We start from the raw sequence: 24,500 nt of genomic DNA, 5'->3' as shown, positions 1-24,500 counted from the left end.
GTTCAAATTCCTGTACCACAAAAAAAAAAAAAAAAAAAAAAAAAACAAAAAAACAAAAAAAATAAAAAAAAAAAAAAAAAAAAAAAAAAAAACCAAAAAAACAGTAACAGAAAAATATTTACTTTTGGTTAAAAAAAATTTTTTAATCTTAAAATCCTCAGTGGAGCAGTGAGTCCTTTATATTTTCCTTGATTCTTAAGCCTCAGTGTCCATAATCCTCCTCGGGACACTTTATTTTAGCCACCAGTACATTCTCCCCAACCTTCTTCTTTTTTTTTTTTTTTTTTACACTCTAGCTGTTGCCATTTCCATAGTTTTGAAAATTATAGTTTCTGGATGTCCCCAGAGGGGTTGTCATCCCTCCTGAATGCAAAGTGGAACAATATCTCTCACTTTCACACTAAATAGGTAGAAAGTAGCATTTCATGCAGTTTACCTACTAGCCCCTCATGACACACTACAACATACTTTATTCTGATGTGCCTTGCAAAACCCGGTGTGTTATTTCTCACTGAGTAGATGTCCAAAAAGTGTTTTTGAAGTTATTGAAGGGACCATAAAGCAGTTGGCATTCAGTAGACTCAAGTCAATGTAAATATGCGCAATTGTAAGGGCAGAGCCTTTTATAAATCTGCGAAGCAATTAGGAAATAATACATTTAAACATTGACAGACTTTTAAAAGATGAACCACTGATGTAGTCCATATTGATTTTTTTTTAAACAAATTGCTCTGTTTTGGAAGATTGCTTTATGGAGATCACAAGATCTATTATATATATATATGCTTGGGACCTTGCACTTGCAAGGCAGGTGACAGAACCACTGAGCTAAATCCCCTGGCTTCTCATATTTTTAATATATTGCTTTCATTTGCAATGTTTAGTTAAGCTGAGTACAGTGACAAACATCTCTAATCACAATGACTGGGGAAGCAGAGACAAGAGAAACACAAATTCAAGGTCAACAGGGGCAATTTAGCAAGACTTTGTTAAGAGTACAAAATATCTGGGATTGTAGCTTAGTAACAAGTGTCTGATTAGCATGTATGCAACGTCATGGGTTTGTTTATACTTTTACCTGAAGTTGGACACTGAAGTTAACATGGAAGGATTTGAGGGGAGAAAAGGAAGAAAATAACATCAGCAAACTTAGGTAGGAAGTCCACTCAAATGAAAACTGAAAGAGATGTCACAGAAAAGAATGAGCTATTGTTTTAAAATGCCAATTAAAATGAGTTTTCATCAAATAAGATCTATGCTTAACAATAATTCCCTTCCTTTTAGACTTTTGTGTATATTGCCTCTGTGAAAATTTCATAATTTACAGCTCAATCCCAGTAATTGAAGAGATTAATTTTCTAAGACCAATGATTATGATTAAGAAGTCATTCTGAAGCTCAGGTTAAGAGAATGATGAAATCATTTGTTTAGAACATGTTTTGGTCCTCTGGAGAAATTTTTTTTTTTCTGATTAGAATAAAATTAGAAAGTAAGTAGTTTAAAAGATTACTCAGGTGATTAGTGTGGGCAGAACAGCACATGATGCTCTTTCTTCAGAAATAGTGTGAAATGGGAAGAAAGGGTCTAAAGGTATAGGGAAAGTGGGAAGGGTAGAGGAAAGCTAATAAGGGAAAAGAAAAAATATGAGAAACTGAAAAAATGGAAATGAAGTATTTGTAAAGGGGGGAGGGGAGGAGGGGGTGAAGGGAGGGCAGGGACAAGGGGAAAAAATGAGAACCAAGACCTGTCATGTAAAGGTACAAGATCCCAATAACGAATGTAACTGTACTGTATACCTAAAATGTACCAATAAACTCAATGAGAAAAAAAAGAAATAATTGATTGAACAATACCTAGTTAGATCTTATTTATCCTTCTGTCTTCTTTATAGCATTAATGCCAGGATTAGAGTAAAAATGTAATAATAAGTCAACCATTTCTGGGCTCTTCAGTGTTTAGTATCAACGCCTTGGTTGCTGTGATTGAGTGCCCAAGCATGTTTAGTTAAATGTCAAATGAAGTGAAAGAAAACGAACTCTTTTTCATTGCATAATGAAATAAACCTACAAAGATGTGCAAAAGAAGAAACTCTAATGTTCAGCTCTAGTTCTTTTGAAGGATTTTGACATCTGTTACCTCCTGGATCAAATTTTCTCCAGATTCCCCACTGAGAAACTCATTTACTGTTTAGCTAAATTGTAGTGTGGGGGGTCTGCTGTGCCTTCATAATTATGAAGGGTCATAGCTAGATAATGCCCATACCACTGGAAAAAGTGAGGAACGGTTGTCTAACTATGTCACTTTTCCCATATACATCAACTAATGCAGCTGATACCCCAGGGAGTTGGGGCTTATGATAGTTGATCTTGATTGTCAACTTAATTGAATTGAGGTGCCAGGGTGATTAGTAAAGTGCTCTTTTTAGTGTACCTGTGTGGGTGAGGGAGATCTGACCTTAGGGATTGTATCTGGTCCCTGGCCCCTTCTTCTGGGGTCCTTCTCTCTTCCTGGATACCATGAGTGGAATAACCTTGCTCTGTCATAATCTTCTGCCATGATATTTTGTCTTGGAGCTGGATGATTATGGATGGAAACTGTGAGCCAAAATAGATCTCTCCTGATTTAAATTACAATGTCAGATAATTTGGTAACAGAAATGGAAAGGTGACCAATGCAGGACTCTTGCATTTTGCAGATGCTTACTTTTCTGAGGCTCTTTCTGCTCCTCTTCTTTCTCAATTTTTCTCTCTCTACTGCTCTTCTCCTCACATCCCCCATTTTGGCTCTAATGACTTTTGTCTCTAACATATCCTTATCAGTGCTTCATCCCCATTCATGGCTTCAAATAACATTCTGTATACCTTCTAGGGCAGCAAGAACTTGTTTTGGTTAATGTTATCCGAAGTAAGATAGATTTCATTTCAAGCCATAGCCTCTTGGTCTGTAAGCAGCTGTCAACTTACTGTGAGCCCATATGACCTCCCCTTTTCTCCAGAGACAGAAGGTAATTTTTCTATGTAACTTTATTTAGGGGCACTGATTGCATCAGGCCTGCCTTCATGATGCCAACTATCATCTTCTAAAAGTTTGGTTTCCAAATATCATTACACTGGTATATATATATATATATATATATATATTGAGGCACCCATACTTTCCAAACCAAGTTTTCAACAAATACTTTTGAATAAATTATTGGCTACTTAAACTGCAATTCATTAAATTTAAATTCAAAAGTCAGTCTCCTAGGTGCACATGCCACGTTCCATGGGCTCTGCAGCCATTGGTGGTTACTGAGCGCAGTATTGAACATTATAGATACAGACTATTTCCATCATCACAGGAAGTTCTGCTTTGCATATAGACTTTCAAACTGTATGTATACAAGCAGCACTTCACCAAAGTGCACTTGTATTGCCCAATGCACCCTTCATCATTCCCAGTTCTTGGTTTATCTAGCCCTCCCATTGACCTCCCTTGTTTCACTAATATAGTAAAGTGCTTCTGTGTGCTATCTTTGACTTCTTCCTTTGTGTCATACAATACATTGGCAAATTCTATCAGTATATATCTCAAACCACATACCTTCTTTATGTATTTACATTTCCTGTGTCCTTATTCAAACCACCACCATTTTTCTTTTGAATTACTCCAGGTGTTTCCTATCTGTCTACCTGATTTCATTTTTGCCCACCCAAAATATTTTCCACATAGAAACTGAGTGTTCGTTGAATGAGGCAATTCAAATTATAACTTTTTGGCTGACAACTCCCACCTTACTGCATACCCTTCATCTCTTTGATTACCGCCTCCAATCCCATCTCTCTTACTTCTGTCTAGATGGTCCTCTCCCTATACATTCCTCAGCTGTCGCATGCTTCAGTTTTGTTTAACTGCTACCTCATCAAGAGACTTTGTTGAATTCTATTTGCTCTTACTTTTTTATGGATGTATTTATATCTTTGTTTAGTTTCTCTCTTCTACAAATATATAATCTTTGAGGTCAGGAGTCATGTCTTTCTATTTTATTTCTACCATAGAATGTAGTACCTGATAAATGGCGAATTATTTAATAAACCATTTTTTTTTACCTGTGAATGAAGGAATAAATCAATATTAGTTCTTTCATATGTCAATCAGTGGATCTCAAGAATGTGTTTTGTCAGTGTGAGTCACAGCCAGTCAGAGTCATAACATACTGTGATGACGACATAGCAGATTTTCATGTTAGGTATTGGATGCGTCTGGTGATTTCTCTCCATGGAACCAAATAATTGTGTGATATTTTTTGTTTGTTCATGCTCATAATGTGAATTTTAGTGCCCCCCAAAAAAACTCCTGCAGTTATACAGTAAGAGTTTAAGAAATTCAGGTAGTATTGACAAATACTAGTAAATAAAGTTCACATGCCTTAATTTAGCTGAGCATGCTGTTGCACACCTGTAATCCCAGTACTTGGGAAGCTGAGGCAGAAGGATCACCACAGGCTTGAGGCTAGCCTAGGCTACATAGTGAGTTCAAGGCCAGCCTCAACTACATAGAGAGACCCTGTCTCAAAAAACTGAACCAAAACAAACCCAAAAAGCCATAATTTAGTTCTAAAGTACTTGGGTATTTGCAAGTTACATTCCTATCCTGAATAGCAGTATTTCTTCTGTTAAAAACTATGTCCAGGCTTTTCAGATTCATTTACATTTATGACAGAACAACTCATTAGACAGAAAAGTTCTCCCACCAGTGACTAATGCTCCACACAGGGATATGTTTGACTTATCAAAACCCCTTATCATGAGACATTTCACATGAGTATTATTAAGATTTTAGGCTCTGCAATTAAACTGTTGTGGATTCAAACCCAAGTTATGCTTATACCTGGCAATGGAATAATTACTTAATTTCTCTAAATCTTCAGTTTATTATCCATAAACATAGAGGTAAAGTGGAAGTAATAACAGTAGCATCAATTTCATAGCGATTTTAAAATGTGTGTATATAAGCACAGATATAAAGCACAGAACCAGACATATAGCAATGCTCAACAAATTTTAGCTTGAAAATAGGAAGAAATAAAATCACACTAACCTGTCCAAGTCAATAGAAGAAACCTGAAGATTAACAGATTTGTTTTTAATTGAAATTAATTCCTTAACCAGTGACTAAATCTGAGCATAGAAAACCTTAGGCAATTTATAATAATGTGAAATAATAGTATTAGAAGACATATTCTTAGGGCCGGGGATTTGGCTCAATGGTTCTGCCACAAGAGTTTGATCCCCGGTACCAAAAAAAAAAACAAAAAAAAAAAAAAAAAAAATTTTTACATATCTTAATTTTCTTCTTCATTCCTCTAATGAATAGGTATAGAATGTCCTTTTTTTAAAAAAAAATATAGATATATTTATTTATTTCTTGATGGTGGAGAGAACAAAAACAGCTTCTCTCTGAGCAAAGGAATTTCACTTCATAATATCAAGATTGTTTAAATATGAATTCTTAGTAATTAATTTAGATTGTTGTATAAGAAAAGGTCTATTATTTGTTTTACCAATAAATTTTGAAAAATGTGACTTTGTGTTGATAAGTTGGGTCCCCACTTCGGCTCTCTCTGGAGCACCTTTCAGCTGCAATTAGAGAAATGGTGATTTGAGGTAAGTGCAGTTTCTGAGATTAGTGCCTCCTTTTGAGAATTTGTTTAAATCTGCTCTTTAAAAGTCTTAAATACTATTTTGGTCTTTCCTTCCTCCAGGTTCATGGGCAACTTAGCTCTATAACCCAATGTAGCTTCAATTACGGGTAAGGCGATTCAGAAGAATCTCAAACAGTGTTTTTCACATATTGACATTTTAACCTGATAATTCTTTGTTGTGTGTGAGAGGGTAGAAATAAAGGAAAATCCATTGTTCTTGAGAATGGGAGATGTTTAGCATCTAAACGTCTTACTTGTACCCATTTGGTGAGCACTCCCCAGTTTTGACAATTAAAAGTATCCTCAGACAGGGGCTGGGGATTTAGCTCAGTGGTGCCCTGCCTGCCTCACAAGCACAAGGTCGTGAGTTTGATTCCTGGTACTGGAAAAAAAAGAAGTATCCTCAGACAATGTCAATGTCTCCAGTACGGAGGGGTGGTGATGCGGTGATAAACAACACCCATTGAGAACTGTGGTCCCAAAGAATATTTTCGCAGAGAAACTGGCCTGAGAATCAATTCCTTTACTCTGTCAATGCCTAGCTAAAAACTTGACCTTCTCCCAAAACACTTTTCTAACTTTAAAATCATTATTCCTTTATTACCTACTTAGTATTTTATTCATTCTTATTTTACAAGTACATAAATACTTCTCAGATTTTTTATCATTGTTTTAAAATGTACAAAATATTTATCATAATGTCTAACTTTTGAAAAGTCAGGAACTATTAAAAATTTACTTTATCTAATTTTATGAAGAATATTAGTGCAGAAGCACTTCTTTTAACTAGTAGACAAGTGTGAAAATGTCCACAAAACGTTTTTGCTTATTGAATTTGAACTTACAACTCAGTGTGAAAAATATTATCCAACCAAATTCCTTCATCAGTTTCTCTTTAACTATGGAAATTGGTTAATTTTATTAGACTAGTATGACTGCTTTCAACTCTATTCAACTGCACTTTATTTTGGAAATGTTTAATATTAGTACAATACACTTGTGTCATTTTAATAAAGAAAAATAGAGGTGTTGTTGTTGTTTTCAATTCAAATACAATGGATTGTGTCTGAGAGTGAGTAGAGGTTATTGGTTTGTAACCCGGTCTTAATTTGGGAAGCTAAATTATACAGCTCTAAAAGTAGGAGTAGGTAATGGAAAGACAAGCACAGTTTAAATATGAAAGACCTTGGATGTGTTCCTTCCCTGTCTTGCCCTGGGAAGTCCCTCTGAAGTCACGGGGAGGTCCCTGAGCACAGCTGGGCCAGGGGCAGCTTGAGACTTCCATGAAGACATCCATCTGGATGGCTGTTAAGTGGATCTAGTGAACTCATTCCTAATAATCCGTCAACTCCTTTTAGTTCATTTTCCAGGGCAAGATTAGATCATGTTGGAAAACCTCACCAAATAACCTTATAAAAAGAGATGAACTCACTCCCAATTTTCATCAGGTTTTGAAGCAAAACCATAAAAACCACTATCCCACCTCAGGCTACTGGAAGCAAATTTGCATTTCATTCTCAGACACAGAAATATCTCAAGGCAAATATTTCAGTGAGAGGAGCTCCTGTGTTTTTCCTTTCTCTTGAAACCCACTCTTTCTTGGGCACTTGTTCAGGAGACTACTGAGCCCATTGCCACACAGCCCAGATGACATTTAAAAGCAACTCCAGGGATTTGAGTTGCTAGGGGTGAAAAGGGTCACAGCCTTTCCAGCTTTTTCTTCCAATAAAGAAATGCAGCGATTACATGGCACTCAGCTCTTCACTTACCCACATGCCACTGGGCAAAATAATGGGTCCCACAGACAAATATGCCCTAGTATCCTAAGCCTGGGAGCATCTCAAAATGACTCCTCTAAAGCCTCCAGGATGGATCACAGCCTAGCCAATGCTTTAATTTTAACCCAGTGAGGAAGGACCTAAAAGAACTGTCAGATAATAAATTTATCTTGTTTTGAGAGACTAAGTTTGTGATGATTTCTTATCATAGCAATAGAAGGCTAATAGATATGCTTATATATATGGGCTATGTCTAACTACACAAAATTTATTATGCCCTTTTTATTTTTTCACTTTCTCTTTCATTCTCTACATCTTTCTAACTCCTTTTGCCCATCCCCCCATGTAATACATTCCATTTATGGAGTTTAGTGAGTAATTTAAACTCTTCCCATGAAAACCAGGAACATGGTAGCAAACCACCAATACATGCAAATTATAGCAAGCAATCTTTTAAATTTCTAAACTATTTTGTTTTTTTAATGTGTTTTTGCTGTTTCCTTACAAGAATCACTTAGAATTGTTTTGACTTTCATGTTACATAAAGTATCTCTTAAGAGCTACTTTGCCAAGCCACACATAACAGGCTAATATTTCTGTCAAAATATTCTAATACAGCAATCAGTCTTCTTTAAAAATAGCATGTATTCTCTATTGAAAAGCATCATTGAAGCGTTTGGTAAATATAATTAAGAAGGATAGAACAGGTTGAAATTCTTAGTGACATGCTGGGCACATGCCAGGATTTCCATTTCTAAATGAAGTTAGTTGGTTGGGCAGGTATCTCTGACTTTGGGTAAATTGTCATCTTTTGGAACAGTGGTGGTTAAATTGTATTTTCATAAATCAAACCATGTTTTGCAGTGATGACTAGAGTTTTCTGTAGAAAGAAATCATGTGGTGAATTGTTTGTTAATTCTCAGTTCTTAATGTGTTTGGATGTGTGTGTGTTATTTTCTTTGTAGATAAATCCAAGCTGTCATTATTAGCTTGATTTAAAATAGAGCACAAATGTAGCCTAGTAATTTTTTTTCCTACTTAATTTTAAATCCTAGTAATTTTTGAGACATTATTTTCAATGACCTTTTAAAATAGTGAGCAGATGTTAAAAACAGAAAGCTCAAATTTATCTTTTAACTTAAGAGAATGCATATGGTCATCAGTTTTATCTTCCAAATGCTCTTTTAAAGCTTTCTATGAATCTCAAGTCACAGCAAAAATAAAAAGTAAATAAAGGGAATTTATTATTCTCCTCTTTCAGATTCATTGCCTATTTAATCTTCTGCTCTGCATCTGAAGTTGTGTGAATCAACCAAGACACTTTGGTTGTATTATTACAACAGCTCACATGATTTTACATGTTTGTGAAATGTTACCAGTGTCACTATTTTAAGCTGTTTCTTTTCTGCAAGTTTTCATTCTTTATTTATTATGGTATACTTCCATTGAAAATTATTTTAAATAAGAAAATGTTGGGCATTGAGTCCCTGAAATGGTCAAAATTTAAGGAAACTGGGACAATAAACATATTGGGAGAAGTTCACAAGTGATAAATTATTTTTGTAATAAAATGCGAACATAAAGGAGAAAGATTTAGCCTGTGGAAGAGAAAAGTATCCTTAGGAGATACAAGTAAAGGTGACTCTTCCAGTATACAGAATTTTACCTGGTGGTAAGGAAACGATGGAAGAACGGCAGTGCTGAGGTGGAAAAGAGTGAAAGACAATGTCACATTTGTAAGCACTTAAGGCCATGGCCACAGCGCTCACAGTGGAGCTGGAGAACCGGTAAGTTGTAAGCCTTCTCCTTGATTTTTTCTTTTTTGTTTTGCTGAACCGTCCATATAGGTCCTGCCTCTGGCTTCTCTATTGCAGTTCCAGTAGCCTGTCTAGTACTGTACTTTGCATTCCTCAGACCATACGTCCCTGGGAAGTAAGACCTGGGACAGTTAGTCTGTGCTCCCCTCCTGCACCTACTCACTGGCAGGAGGATTGACTTGGAGTTTGTGTATAATACAAGTTGAATTCAGACTGAGGGTCATGTCTTGCTGTTTTATAGCAAGGACAGAGAGGCTAAGTCTCTCTTTCACTTTAGTTTGACTTATTGCTCTTGATTCCATCTTCTTCTTCAGAGTCTTATTCTCTGTTGCAGTAAATCTACTGCCTCATTTTATATCAAAGTATGTGAGTTAAAAGAGACCTACAGGGGTTTGATGCATACCAGATAAATTTTAGCTTTTACATGGGTGCTTTGAGTCAAAAGAGTTATTAATTTGCAAAGTAAGAGAAGATAATCTTTGTGTGTGTGTGTGTGTGTGTGTGTGTGTGTGTGTGTGTGTGCCAAGAATTGAACTCAGGACTTTGCACTTGCCAGGCAGGTGCTGTAGTGCTGAGCTGCATCCCCAGCCCTAAGAGAAGATAATCTGAAGACATTTAGGAGTGAGTGAACTGGGCTTTTGAATTACATCTAGTAGATCCATTCTAGCAGCTATTTCTGAACTCAGTTGGGATAGTATGTTCAAAAGGGACTTTTGCCAACTATATAACAACCTTCACCTGTACTTTTTTTTTTGGGGGGGTATTGTGTATAACAAGAGAAACAATACTTCAGGTGTCTGTATATCCCATTGTTCACGTATTGGCCACATCCTAATTCATATTATTTTCCTTGAGTACTCTTCAAAATATCATCTGAAAGTTGTACACAAGGATTCCAAGTTTTGAGAAGATTAGGAAAAAAATGTTGAGGTTTGAAAGGGCTGGTACCTTGTAGAAAGTAGTGTAAATCCAGTGACCTTGAGCAGTGGAGTACAGGGGAAAGTAGTATGGGATTTGTTTGAAGGAACTGGCAGGAATAATAGCCACAACCTGACAGGTCAGCCTAAGGAGTTTGGATTTAATTTTAAGTGCAATGGGAGGATATGTAGTTTGGTTAAAAATACAAATCTAGAAGGCCATTCTGATAAATCTTCTACTTTTTAGAAATTATGATGGTTTGGAACATAATTTTTAGAAATTATGGTGGTTTTAGAATTACAGTGATGATGGAGACACTGGGAAGTGACACATTTTAGAGAGAGAACTGAGAGGAGTTGAAGAAAAAGGCGCCCGTGTTTATTAAATTATTTACTCATTTCATGGATAAAGCATATTAAATGCTCACTTTATGCCAGGGCTTGTGTAAAGGAACTTAAGATATTGAACAAATAATTAATGGGCAATTTTATTGTGCTATAATCACTATGAAAGAAAAGTGGAAGTTTTGTAAGGCTTTATAACAGAGTCCGAACCAGGGTTGATGTTTAAGAGGTGTCTTCAATGGCCAATGATAGAGTGCTCTCTAAGATGAGACGTGAAGGATTGGCCTGTGTGAGAAAACAGCAAGAGTATCTAAATTTGAGACAAGCCCCATTCTAGCAGATTTTAGGGTAGCAGACGATGCCTCATAATATAAAAATGGGAAGAGAGACTAGGACAGGAAAGAAGGGAGTTTAGGGTGCACTATCAAGGGTCTACCTCTGTACTCAACTGAGACTGAAATCCATAGGAGAAATGTGAAAATTGTGTAAAGCATGGCCTCACAATAAGATAGGGGTTTATACACCAACTCCCGTAGTCCTTGGCTGAGGCTTGTTTCTGGGAGGTTAACTTCAAAACCAGAGAGTCAGGGGAATTCTCAGATGGTGAAGAAAGGTTTCAGGTAGAGATGCACCTGTGGTAAGTAGAAGTCGAAAAGCTCACATTGACTGAAGCCCAAATGATATGGGTAAGTCATCAATATCAGCTGCTACAACATGGAAAGAGAATCACAAGTGTAGTTTTAGAACAACTCTGTACTTTGGCAGGCAAAGGATAAAGGTCTAAGAGGAATCAGCTGGGGAACGGTTAATAGGTGGGAACAGAAAATGTGTTTGGCTACGTATAACAGCATGGCATTAATGCATAATGCCCATGACCAAATTTGGCTTTTCTTTTTCACATAAAGAAAAGTATAGGGTAAGGAGTTTTATGGTTAATTTCTAATGCTACTAAGGACACAGGCCCATTTTCCTTTCTGATTTTTCACTCTGTGTTGTGAGATAGTTGTTTATTAACTTCACTGTGTCAGTTGGGCTAGGTCGTGGGTTGCCCAGATATTTGATCAAATATTGTTCTGGATGTGTTTATAAGGGTTTCTGCATGAGATTAGCATCTGTACAGATAGATTTGGTGCAGAAAATTATCCTTTTTTAATGTGGATGAGTTCCATGCAATTGATTAAAGACAGTAATAGAATAAAAACTGTAAACTACATGTACTGCAAACATATGACCCCCCAAAAAAATTGGAAAAAAAAAGATCAAATTTGGGAGGATACATTTTGTCTGATTGGCTCTGAGCAAGGGCATTGTTTTTATTTGATTGTTTTGTTTTGTTTTATATTTTCCCCTGTCTTTTGATTCAAACTGAAATGTTGGCTCTTGCTGGCATTTGAGCCCATTGACTTTCAGACCTTCAGCCCTTTTGGCTGTCCTGGTCATCAGGCCTTTGAATTTGAACCAGAACTAATATTGGCTGTTCTGGGTCTCCAACTTGTTACAGGTTTTAGTATTTGTCAGCCTCCATAATCTCATGAGCCAATTCCTTATAAAAAGTAAATACATATATTTATATTATTTCCACATCCTATTTGTTCTATTTATCTGGATAATTCTAACAACTGCTCCTTCTATCCCCCAAGGAAATATTAGACTAAATTTTAAAAGGAGAGAAAGTAGTGTGGGCAAAAAGCCAATTATATCAGTCCCACTTCCTTTAAATATAGCAGTGACTGAGGCCATGGATCTCTTTTCTTCTGACTTCCAATAAATTGAGTTAAAGTATAGACTATTTCATTGTTTATTTTCCCTTCAGGACTGGCATCTTGCCTACCTATTTTCTCTTCTGACCTTGTTGAAGGGGAAATATTATACCTGGTTTTATCTACCCTGTAATGAGAGCCTAGAAACAGAGACTTTGTGTTCTGCTGTGGATGGTGACAAAGTAAAACTTGACTGTTGTTTTTCCCGGGTTGTCACTGGGAAGCTCAGGAGTAATCTCAGGAAACTAAGCATCTTGGAGGTCCAAGAGCAACCAAGCACTAAGGGTTCCTTGCTTTCTTTTCATGCAGCCCCAATATTTTTACATTGTTCAAGTAGCTTTATCCTGTCTTAATTAGCAGGAGCAAAATCTTCAACAAGGCTATGAAGTAGTCTGCGAACTGTGTGACAGTCACTGTAATCCTCAGAGAAAGTATACATCCTTTTCTCTTCTTCTATACCAAGGAATAAAACGAACACTTTTCCAAGTAGAACCTCTGGTAGGGTCGAGAGAGGATTTCAGGGACAGCCCTCGAGTATCTTCCTGATTGCTGCGATCCTGGTAGAAGATTTCTGAATCGTAATATTCAAACTACATGTAGCATGCGTTGTACAATGTTGCAAAGACAGGATTGTGTAGGAAGGCAAAAGGCAGAAAGTATGGACATTTACATAAATATATATATCAAAGAACGCTCAATTAATTGTTATTATTATTATAGATGTTTTGCTTTCACTATGATCAGCACATTTATTTACTCAGTCATTCATCTTTCGTTTCTGTGCTGGGAAATGATTGAACCTAGGAATTCCTCTATACAAAGCACTGAACTGCATTCGTAACCTCTTCATTATTATTTTAAAACAAGCATGATTTTAGTTTTTAGCAGACCCCAGTGACTCTTAACCAAAGCAGTCCTGTTTTCATGTATGTGCACATATATAGGTAGATATATGTATCTTTGTGATTTACACAGACTTGTATTTCTCTTCTTGTTGGTTTAGGAGGTTTGGATAAGTATACAGCTAGCAGAAAATTCTGTTGGAAGTTTACTCATAGATGAGAATATTTCCCCAGCTGAAATTATTTTGATAATGTCTATGTCTTAGGTAATTAATTCTCAAGTGGTAACTATTTTTAACAACTATTCCTTTGACAGTTCTTAGAAGTTGGCGGGGAATTCCAGTTCTCAAAAAATGCTGATATTAATTTCTGTAAAAAAATCTAGAATAATTGGTGCTGTTCCATGAGCCAGACCTAATCAGTTCTCAGCATAAGATGTAGATCAGAATAGGGAAGGAAGCACAAGACCTGTGTAAAGGGAAGTCAGGGGAAAGTTTCCTCTTTTATTCTGGGAAATTCCAAAGAAGTAAGGTCATCAGGACATCAGGGCCTAGTTTTAGACAGAGGGGCATAATAAATTTATTGTCTTCACTCTTTACAACTTACATCTCCTGAATATCCCACTGCAGATGACCACACTTCAGAGAAGCGTGGGGTTAGGTGCCTTGTCCGGCATACTGCTCTTCGGTGTGGCCGGCTGCCACCCTCCCCACCCTGTCACATCTTTAAAAAAAATATTTCATGTTGTTGGGCTGCTAAGATAATGATAGAGAATGAACCCAATCAGTCTTGTTTACTAAGCCTAATTTGTGAAAATGTGTGCAAAGGCGTTGTATCAGCTGAGTCCACATATACAAGTGCGTTCCACTCAAATCACAATTTACCTACCATGCTTCTAATGATAGGTATTCTCTGTCTAGTCGAAGTTGATTTTTAAACTGATGAGCTTTAATTTTACGGATTCTCTTAACTAATTGCACCGCTTTCCCCGTGTCCTTGATTCTTTGTGTAGCATAATGAGTAACTTGATATCCACCTCATATTTTATGGGCACATAATTCATCTCAACTCCAAACACAGGAGAGTCATTCCTGCTTGACTTCCCAGTGTCCCCTCCATGGTCTAAATTAGATGATTATTTAACAGCCAGTCGAATTTCCAGACCAATTCATCAAGGCCTACATCTTTAATTGCCTAAACTGTTTGTTCTAACGTGGCTTTCAAACATCCTGCTGGGTCAAGTTTAATTGAAAAAAGATGGCTAGTCTATCCTGAGAGAATTTTAGAGGATAGATTATAAGCCGTGGGTCCATGAGATGACAACTATTTCTAAAATATTTTACTTAAAATATATATTTAGTAAGTCATATGTATATATATATATATATATATGTATATATATTATGTGACTAGATTTTCTTGTGTGTGTTGTTAAAAGGGCTGGCAGTTTTGTCTTCTTCCCTATACAAATCTACCTTAATCATAACTTGAAATGATGAAGATATAAAATAAGTGTCTGATGCCTTAGAACATTATTGAATACTTTCTGAGAGTAACCAAAAAGCTTAATTTAATACTTCTTCAGCCTGTATTTTTTTGGTTTTTTTTTTTTGGTTTTTGGAGACAGGGTCTCACTACACAGTTGAGACTGACCTGGAACTCACTCTGTAGCCAAGGCTGGTCTTTAACTCACAGCGATCCTTCTGCCTCAGCCTCCCTAGTGCTGGGATTACAGGCGTGCACCACCATGCCCGACTCAGCCAGTATTTTCATGAGCTCCTCTAAATGCCCTATTGTCTCCAAGGTGAATGTTAACAAATGATAGACAGAGCTTCAGGGCCTTATAACATCCAGTAAGTCAGAAAAACTTGTTGTTTTTTTTATTCTTTTATTTTAAAAAATAAGCTCAAACTATTTTGACAAGGCCTGTGTCTTCAGCAATTAATTCTCAAGTGAAAAACAAAGCAAGTTTTACTTTGCTACCACTTCACGATAGTGTTTCACTCTAGCTTACAGCAGGCAAGACGGAAAGCTTTAGGGTTCTGTGGTGTCCTGTGGAGCTCAGGCATTGGGATTCCTCAGCAGCTGCCTCAGAGGTACCTGCTTTTCAATAAACAGCCCCAAAGAATTGAAGAAAAAAGATCTGTGCTTGGATTTCTCTTCTTTTCATTCTATGAAACCTAAAACTCAAAGTTTAACTCCCATCTACTTTTCAGATGTTGTTCAAAAAGATAAAGAAATAACAGAGTTTTCTGTTTTTATACAATACATTTGGGGTCGGCCTTGTCCATCTTTTCCCCTCTCAAAAGTTTATAATTCTTTATTTATTTATTCTTAAAAATCTTAGAAGACTTTTTAAAATCAAGAAACAGGAAAAATATATTAGATATGTGAAAAGGAAACCGTTTGAAAGTATTTTCATATCAATACTGAAGAATAAACCAGATCACAAAATGTCTTTGAGAATATAATGTTAAATGAAATAAATCAGATGCCCCAGTTTAAATATTGCATGGTTTCTCTTATATGAGAAAACCAAAGTATAAATAAAGAGCAAAATAAACAAATAGGCAGTAGGAGGTAGGGAGATAGATCTTTCTGCTATGCAAAGGGGTTAAAGAAATGGAGGGAGGTTAGAGGGAAAGGAGGGAAAAGGGCTAAAAAAGAAGGTATTTTATGTACATGTATGACTCCACACAAGGAATGTCATTATGTGCTGCGAACATGTACTAATAAAATAGAACTTCATCCAGAAATCCCCAAACAAAATAAGAACTAAAATATCTTTTGTTTAGTAGTAGATAAAAATAAATTTAAAATGTTGAAAATTTGCAAAAAATAAAGACATTAAAACGGGAAGGGAATAACAACGTTTCCTTGGAAAAGAGGAAGCTTCAGAAAGGGAGAAAGATAACAGAAAGGCTGAAAATCAGAAAGATTGTTAAGGCCCGGGTAAGTGTTCCTCAAATATCCGTGTGTCAAGGGCTTGTTCACCACCTTGTGGCCCTACCAGAACGTGGTAACACCTTTAAAACCTGAAGCTGAGTGCACAAGAAGTTAGGCCACAGGAGCATGTTCTTGAAGGGACGACTGGGATTCTGGTCCATTCTTTTCTTTTGCCTCCTGGCTGCCGCGAGGAACAGGCCCTGCTCTGCCGGGTGCTCTCCCACCTCCCATGATGCAGAGCCTCCCGGCAAGTGCAAAGCAACCAGGCCAAGCAGTCAGGAGCTAGAATCTCTGAAACCATGAGCCAAACTTAGCCTTTCCTCCTTCTAAATTGATATTTCATCTCAGAGAACACCAGGAAAAAAGATGAAAAGAAGAAATGAGGGAAGGATAGAGGGAAAATTGAAGGAAAATAAATTCTCTTTGATTTATGAAACATGTTATTTATGATACTATATTATAATGACTTTTACAGTATAATCTTATTTTATAATATTTCATCCTAATTTATAAGAGGAAATATTTGAGATAATGCCCCTCTAATATTCACAATGGTAATTCTGGGTGAGGAAAAATTTTATAAGTCTATGCATGTGTGTGTATGTTTTCTTTTTTTTCTCTTACTACTTATTTTGCTTTGATCACATATCATTTTTATAAAAGAAGCAAAAATCAAAATGCTGTAAATAAAGCCTCATCAATCTGATAGTATTACTTGTTTGGAAACTTTTCTTTATTTGTAGCTTCCATACTATTTTTTTTTTTTTAGAAAATGTGATGACAGTGAATATCTGAACAATACTTCTCAGAAATATAAAAAGTGCTTTATATTTTTATTTTTCTAAATGTTCCAATCTTTCTCACAATCCATGTTACCTTCATTGGTAGGATTTCTACAGCTTTTTATTGTCTTGTGGTTCAAAGAATTTTTGACTATACTTTTATGGTGGATAAGGGTGGGTAAAATGGCATAAAAGGAACCAGATTACAGTAAGGAAGCACTCATAGATAATAGTTCAAATATATCATACAGGTTATGTGTATTCTCAATTTTTGTTTTATTTTTGAAGAAAATAAAGTGACCTTAATTATTTGATTAGCCTATTTATCTTTCAAGAGTTATCAAATTTTGCTGTTACCATCCATATGCAGAAATGCAAAATACAAATGGTAAAATTTATATTTGTATCCTTTAGTAGTTGAGTTTCATGGGTTTACTTGTAAAACAATCACAAACGAAGAAATTGAAGTTTTATTTTATTTGATATGGGATTATTACTTTTATGATAGGGGAATAAGTGTTTAACTTTGTATTGATACTTTGGAAAGTGACAGTACTTAGTCTGGGATATGTCACCTGGTTGTACAACTTTTGTGTCATTCTTATGGAAGAGCTGGAGAACTTCCCAAAAGATTATGGGAAAAGATAAAATAAAAGAGGGGCTTAAATAATGTCCATTGGCTGTTCTCTCACCTAGAATAAAAGCCGAACAAATGTAAGCAGACCATTTTGAAATTAATAAGAATATTTTGAAGTTAAACCATTTCAGTCATTTGAACTGCAACCTCAGAAACATAACAAGGGAGCTTTAGTCCTCCTGCTGACAAGACAGACTTCCTTTGCAAACCTGAATAAGTGCTGTTGTCTTTTATTTCTCCAGTTTTAGAAATGAGAAAGATTGGATTTTGTTTCCTCTTAAGTCCTTGAAGTGATTAATTGCATAATGTTTCTAAAAACCTTTGAATGCCAAGCGCTGACATACATTATGCTGTTTCCTCCTTGATCATGACGTTACTGTTATTTTCTCTGTAACTCAGTTTATAAACTAGTCATCCTAGTTTTTTTCTTCTCAAATACTGATTATTTTCATAAGGTATGTTCTCCTGAGAAAGTAACCAAATATGCTACTCCTGATATGAACTTTGGATGGGACCTGGTTTCAAATTATTTTCTAAAATATGACATTGAGTTCTCTTCTTTTCTTTTATAAAGAATCTTTTCTTTTTATGTCTCCTCTTCATAAGATATTTTTTAACATAAAGAAAAACGCTTGCACTTAAAATGTCATAAAAGATAATGTTCAGCTGGATTTGCTTTTGATATATTTTAATATAGATATATAAAATATTATATAGAGAGGAAGCTACAAATGGACCTTTCTCTAAACCATCGCCTTTTTCTGCAAGTTAAGCACTGCCTTGACAATGTATGCAAACAACCAGTCTGGTTTTAACTTTGATTCAATACCTCTAGGAAATTTGAATGTACATAAAAGGTACGGTACAATATATAATCATCTACAACTTACCTGCTTTTAATTCAACAATAGTAGTTCTCAAAATTTAGTCAAATTAATATGCAGGCGAAATTAGCTTACTTGATATGGATGTATAGTGTTCCATTAGATGTACTGTAAGTTATCTTTTTTTTATCTAGATACTTAATTTTTTCAATATTTGACTGTAGAAACGTTATAATGAGCAATGGCTGTGAGCATGTATAAGTGCCTATGAAATTAACCACGCTAATGAACTTTTTGAGTCATAGATAATCATATATTCAAATAACTCAAATTGTTTTTCAGCACAGTTAATAAGGCCACTGTCTTATGTGAATCGTTGTATCCTCCATATCTTCTCCAGTTCTTGGGCTGGTCAGTCTTCTTAATCACTGCTCATCTTGTACATTTTAAATGATATAATATGTTTTGTGTATTCTTTCTGAGATGTAATTTGCATACAGTAAAGTTTACCTTTTTTAGTCTCCACTTGAGAAATTTAAAAAATTGATACAGTCGCATAACTACCATAAAGGTATAGATTATTTGCATTATGCTGGAAAGTTCTTTTGTGTCCCTTTATAGCCAGATCCTCTGTGTACCCTCATAAACCACTTGTTGGTTTTTTTTCCTTACTTTTTATATATTAAGTGTAACTAATCAATATAGTGAATGTTTAAATTTTAAAAAAATGTTTTACAATAAGACACATTGCCATTAATCCTCAATATACTTGCTTTGAACATACTTATCCCATCATTGTTAACATTTTTTGAAGCTGTTCTAGAAAATCTCTTACATGAGCGGCTTTAAGAGTTATCAAAAATATGCTGACTGCTGCTGCTACCTACCATCTAGTGGAAAGGCAGGGTCACAAAAACAGTACTACCCATTCTCATTTACCTTGTCCATTGGTTGTGGCCACCGTGACAATTCTGTCTCTTTCCCAAAGTTAAAATGACCATAAAAGGTAAATATTTTGAATTTATTCAGAACATCGAGGCAGCCATGACCATGCTACTAAAGACACTCACAAAAGAAGACATCCAGAACTGCTCCAGAAAATGTTAAGAATTTTGGGATAAGTGTGCTGGAAGTGTGAGGATTATTTTGAAAGGAGTAAATGGCAATGCAATTTTTTACCATAATAAAAATTTTTAAATATTTATACTCATCATATGTTTTGATCACACACATAGACTAACAGAAGTTCCTAAGGAGTACGTTCTACTTCTCCACTTCTCGGATATCAATGAGAAAGTGTTATTTGGGCCTTCCAGGAGGGAGACGATAAGTTAGAGTTAGAAGCGAAACATTTTTGGGGGATCAGCACTTGTAATAGAAAGGGGAGGGGGCAGACTGAGAGGACAGAGGGAGCCATGAGATTTTGACACGGATCTAATATAGTCTCTTCCAAGGCAGCTAGGCAGTGGGGAGCTCTAGGGACAAAGACAGTGTGTAAGTGAATGTCAGTGTTGTACAGAAATGGTCAGGTCCTTGAATGAAAGGCAGGTTCCGTCAATGGCTGGGCGAACCTGTAGGCTGTGAGGCTGTTGGAAACCTGATGCAGAGGACACCAAAATGCTGCCAACTAATGATCCTCCTCACAGCTGAGCAATGACTCTTTCATGTGACTGGAAACCATAACTGACATCCACAACTTAAAGGTGAAGAGGGCTAATTTGGCTCACAGTGTGAAGGAATTCAGTCAATAGTCAGTTGGCTCCAAAACAGGAAAACCATGATAGAAATGCGTGGCATAGAAAAGCTGCTTAGTTCATGGCAGCTGGGAAACAAAGCAGGGTAACAGCATCAGAGAGGAAGGGGCCAGGAGCTACCCATAGCTCCTGCATTCCTGCCTCCATAACCCACCCAGACACACATCAAGGAATGTGTTTTACTAATCTGCTAGGCAGTTCTTAATCCAATGAAGTTGACATATGAAGATTAATGGCCCCAGATATCTTGGCAGTGCATACAGTCTCTGCCAGAACTCACTCCTTTTGTCACTGGTTTTGTGTAAAAATCTCTGATCCTGCACCAGGGCTTAATTCTGTTTTACTACTCCAGTACATTCTGGAGAATATTCCTCTGTGTGCATCTCAGGTTTCCTTTTCATCCTAGGTACAAGATCATGGTCTCTTCTTTCTTTCAAGCTTGGCTGTATTATCCAGAATTGCTAAGTGTTACCTTTAGGGGAGCAATTTTGCCATGCCATGTGAGTGACTCAGTGTGTTTATCTCCCAGGACATCCCTTCAGAGAGAGTAACAAGTCAGTCAGTACATCTGGGGGCCATTATGAGTATGGCACTGAGACAATAAGCGAAAGTGACCCCTATCAACACAAATTCACTGTAAATGTCTGCTGTGAGTAATGGCCAAATAAAGCCCTGTTTTTTGCTGAAGATTTCTTGCTTTTTGTTGACAATGTTAATGATCACCAAGCTAGGAGATGGAGGCAAATAAAAAATGAAAAGTAAGGGCCCGGGATTTAGTGGTTCCGTCCCCTGCTTTGCAAGGACCAGAGCTCGATCCCTGGTACCAAGTAATAAACAAATAAAGATTAAAAAAATGAAACTAAGTTGTTTCTGTAATCAAGACTGATCTTAGTTGGTAACAGGCACAAGGAATACTCATGAAACAATACCATGGGAAAATATATGGCTTGAATGCTTTCTGCTCCAAATATGGACTATGCATTACTAGCATCAGTTGTGTCACAAATAATAGAAACAGATTCTTATAGTGTGCTCCAAACCTACTGAATCATAGCATATGCTTTCTTAAGATATTCTGGTGGTCCATAAGATGTGAGAAGCATTAATTAAGATACACAGAAATGTAGGAGCATCTGGACTTTGGACAAAGAAACTGTATAGGAATGAAGAGACAAAAGGAACTCAAATGACTGCAAGAGATTTCATCTTGAGGGAAAGGGAGAATTTCAGTAAGCAGCTTTCTAAGGAAAGGACATCCATTCCATGCAACAAAATGTGGTAAGCAATTAAAAAATCTACCAGAGAAATCTTAAATATTAACCCAAGAAGACACTATGCTATTTTTATAGTGTATTTTATGACATAGCTAATAAAAGACATTAGCACATTTACAATCTCAGCTACTCAAGGGAATGAGGCATAAAGATTGTAAGAGTCAGGTCAACCTGGACAGCTTCTCATGACAGTGTCTCAGAATATAATGAGAAGGGCTGGACATGTAGCTCAGCACTTCCTTGGATAAACCTTCACTATGGTAAAAAAGACATTTTAATTCAATATCATTTGCATGTAACATCCTTTCTGCTGCCAGAATTTTGGTGACACACATGAATTTCTTTGGATAAGTCATTAACTAGACCTAGTGAGTTTATAATGAATTTCATTCTGTGAAGTAAAATTTTCTATTGTGCAGTGCTTTAAGGCTTAAATGCAGAAATTGGAGACTTTTGTTATAAAATAAAATACTTTTTCTTTAATTTATGCTCACATTAAGAAAGTAAGTTATGTCTTCATGGAGTTTTTCCATACTCAGACACCCCTGCTAATACATCATGTAATTTCAGTGGGTCTGGCTATCATCACTATCCTGATATTTCTAACTCCAGATTAGAGCAACAGAACAAGCAAATCTTGGACTGATGTTTCCAATTCAAAGTCTCTGTCCCACTGTGGAGCAAAGCACTTCTATATATGACGTGAGGTTTTTTTTTTTGTTTCTTTTGTATCAGGTATCGAACTCAGGACCTTGCACTAGCAAGGCAAGCATGATACCACTGAGCTAAATCTCTGCCCTTTGTTGAGGCAATTTTAATTGTCATCCCTGGGGATTCTTATTTTTACAGCTTGAGTTAGAAGACAGAATAATGATCTATTCCATCTGAAATGAAGAAAGATTGACTTTTTCCCTTTCCAATCTGGATACCTTTTCTTTCTCATGATTAATTTCCCTGGCTTCCACACTCAAAACAATTTTGAATAGCAGTGATGTTTTGTCTTCTTCATGCTCTTACAGATAATCATTCAATTTTTCTGATATTATAGGTAAAACATGTAGTCTCTCACCATTAGCTGTTTGCAAGTTATAAGTTGAAACAGAATGTCTTTTTTCACTTTGCAGAAATTCCCTTTAACTACTAATTTGTCAAGTGTTTTTACATAAAAAGTGTTTTATTTGGTCAAATATTTTTCTTAGTCCATTAAATGATCTTGTGATTTTGTAGTTTATTCTATTTAATGTCTTATTATTGAATTTTGGATATCTAACCTTGAATTCCTGAGATAAATCTCACTTGTCATGGTATATAACTTTGTATTTGCTCGGTTTAGTTTGCTAGTATTCTGTTGATTATACTTGCATCTGTATTCATAAGGATATTTATTTGAATTTTTGTTATATCTTTTTCTTATTTTGCAGACTCAAAGAATGAGCTAGGAAGTCTTTTTTTTCTCTTCTACTTCTTTTGAAAGAATTTGTCAAATCTGATATTTTTGTAAAAATACTTATTAAAGATCATCAGGAAAGCCATTTGGTTATAGGAATTAGTGTGATGCTTCTATATCACTAATTTGATTTCTTCATGTGTTGATTTAGGTTTTATATTTTGTTTGCTTGAGTCAGTTTCAATATTTTGTATCTTTCTAGAAATCTATTCATTTCATTTAAGTTGCCCAAAATCAATGTGTTGTATTTTAACTAATTTCTAAATTTCTTGTAATATTCCTTGTAATTTCTTTTTTGATTTATTAGTTATGCAGGGGCATATTTCTTGATTGCTACATTAGTAGATTTCCCAATTTTTCTTCTATTTTCGATTTTTAATCTATTGTGGTTCAAGATTGATTTCTGTACAACTGTAATACTTACAAATTCATTGAATGGTATTTTATGTTCTAACATATAATCTGTATAAAGAAAGTGGCAGTGCACTTTGGAAAACTGTATATTCTATTGTGGAGTTTTTCATAGCCTTTTTTGGTCAAGTAGATTTCTTGTCTTTCACATATTCGGAATTTTTCTTAATTTTCTACTGAGCTTTTCTGTCCATTCCTGAAAGTTGCATATTGAAATTTTCAACTGTAACTACTGACTTCAGTTCAATCAGTTTGGCCTTATCTATGTCTCATCAGTATTGCTGAATATTTATTTGTTTATTATTTTCTACTTTTCTGGAGGATTAACTCTTCTTTACTATAAAATATATCATTTTCTTTAGTAATGATTTTTTGTCATTAAATTTATTTTTATTTGATATTAGTACAGCCACTCAGTTCTCTAGGGTTTGGCTTTGTTTATTATAACTTTTTCCACCCCTTTATTTTTTAACCAGTTGTGTCTTTAAATTTCAAATGTATTTCTTCTAGATAGAATATGGTTAAATAATGCTGTTTTCTTCTGAAATCTTTTTATTAAAGAATGTAATCTTTTTATTAAAGTATATAATCCATTTACATTTAATTTCTGATAAGAGGATTTTTTTCAGCTTTAATTGAGTTTATTGGTACATTTTAGGGATACAGTACAGTTACATTCATTGTTGGGATCTTGTACCTCTACATGACAAGTCTTGATTCTCATTTTTTCCCCTTACCTCTGCCCTCCATTCACCCCCTCCTCCCCTCCCCATCTACAAACACTTTATTTTCATCTTTTTATTCTCTCACATTTTTTCTTTTCCCTTTTTACTCTTCCCCTACCCATCCCACCTTCCCTACACCTTTAGCTCCTTTTTTCCCATTTCCATATGTCAGTAATCTTATTTGAATCTTATGCATTGTTGCAGATTATTCACACCAGGGAAACTACTCAGTATTTACACATGTGTGACTTATTTATTTCACTTTGGAGTATGTCTTCAATATGTATCCATTTTCCTGTGAATGAATCTATTTTCTCGTGCTTTATGGCTCAGTAATATTCCATTTTATAGAAAAACCACATCTTCTTTATCCAGTTTCCAACGGATGGGCAAATGGGCTGTTTCCAAGATTTAGCTATTACAAACTGTGCCGCTATAAACATGGGTGCACATACTTCTCTGTGATATGATTCTTTTAGTTCTCTTGGAAAGATACCCAGCAGAGGGATGGCTGGGTCAAATGGAACCTCCAGTCCAAGATCTTTGAAGTAACTC

This window comes from Fukomys damarensis, unplaced genomic scaffold (genome assembly GCF_012274545.1).
Source record: "Fukomys damarensis isolate Sample0158 unplaced genomic scaffold, DMR_v1.0_HiC HiC_scaffold_7, whole genome shotgun sequence".
In the NCBI taxonomy this organism is placed as follows: Eukaryota; Metazoa; Chordata; class Mammalia; order Rodentia; family Bathyergidae; genus Fukomys; species Fukomys damarensis.
The sequence above is the reverse complement of the archived record's forward strand: the minus strand, read 5'-3'. Positions refer to the sequence as shown.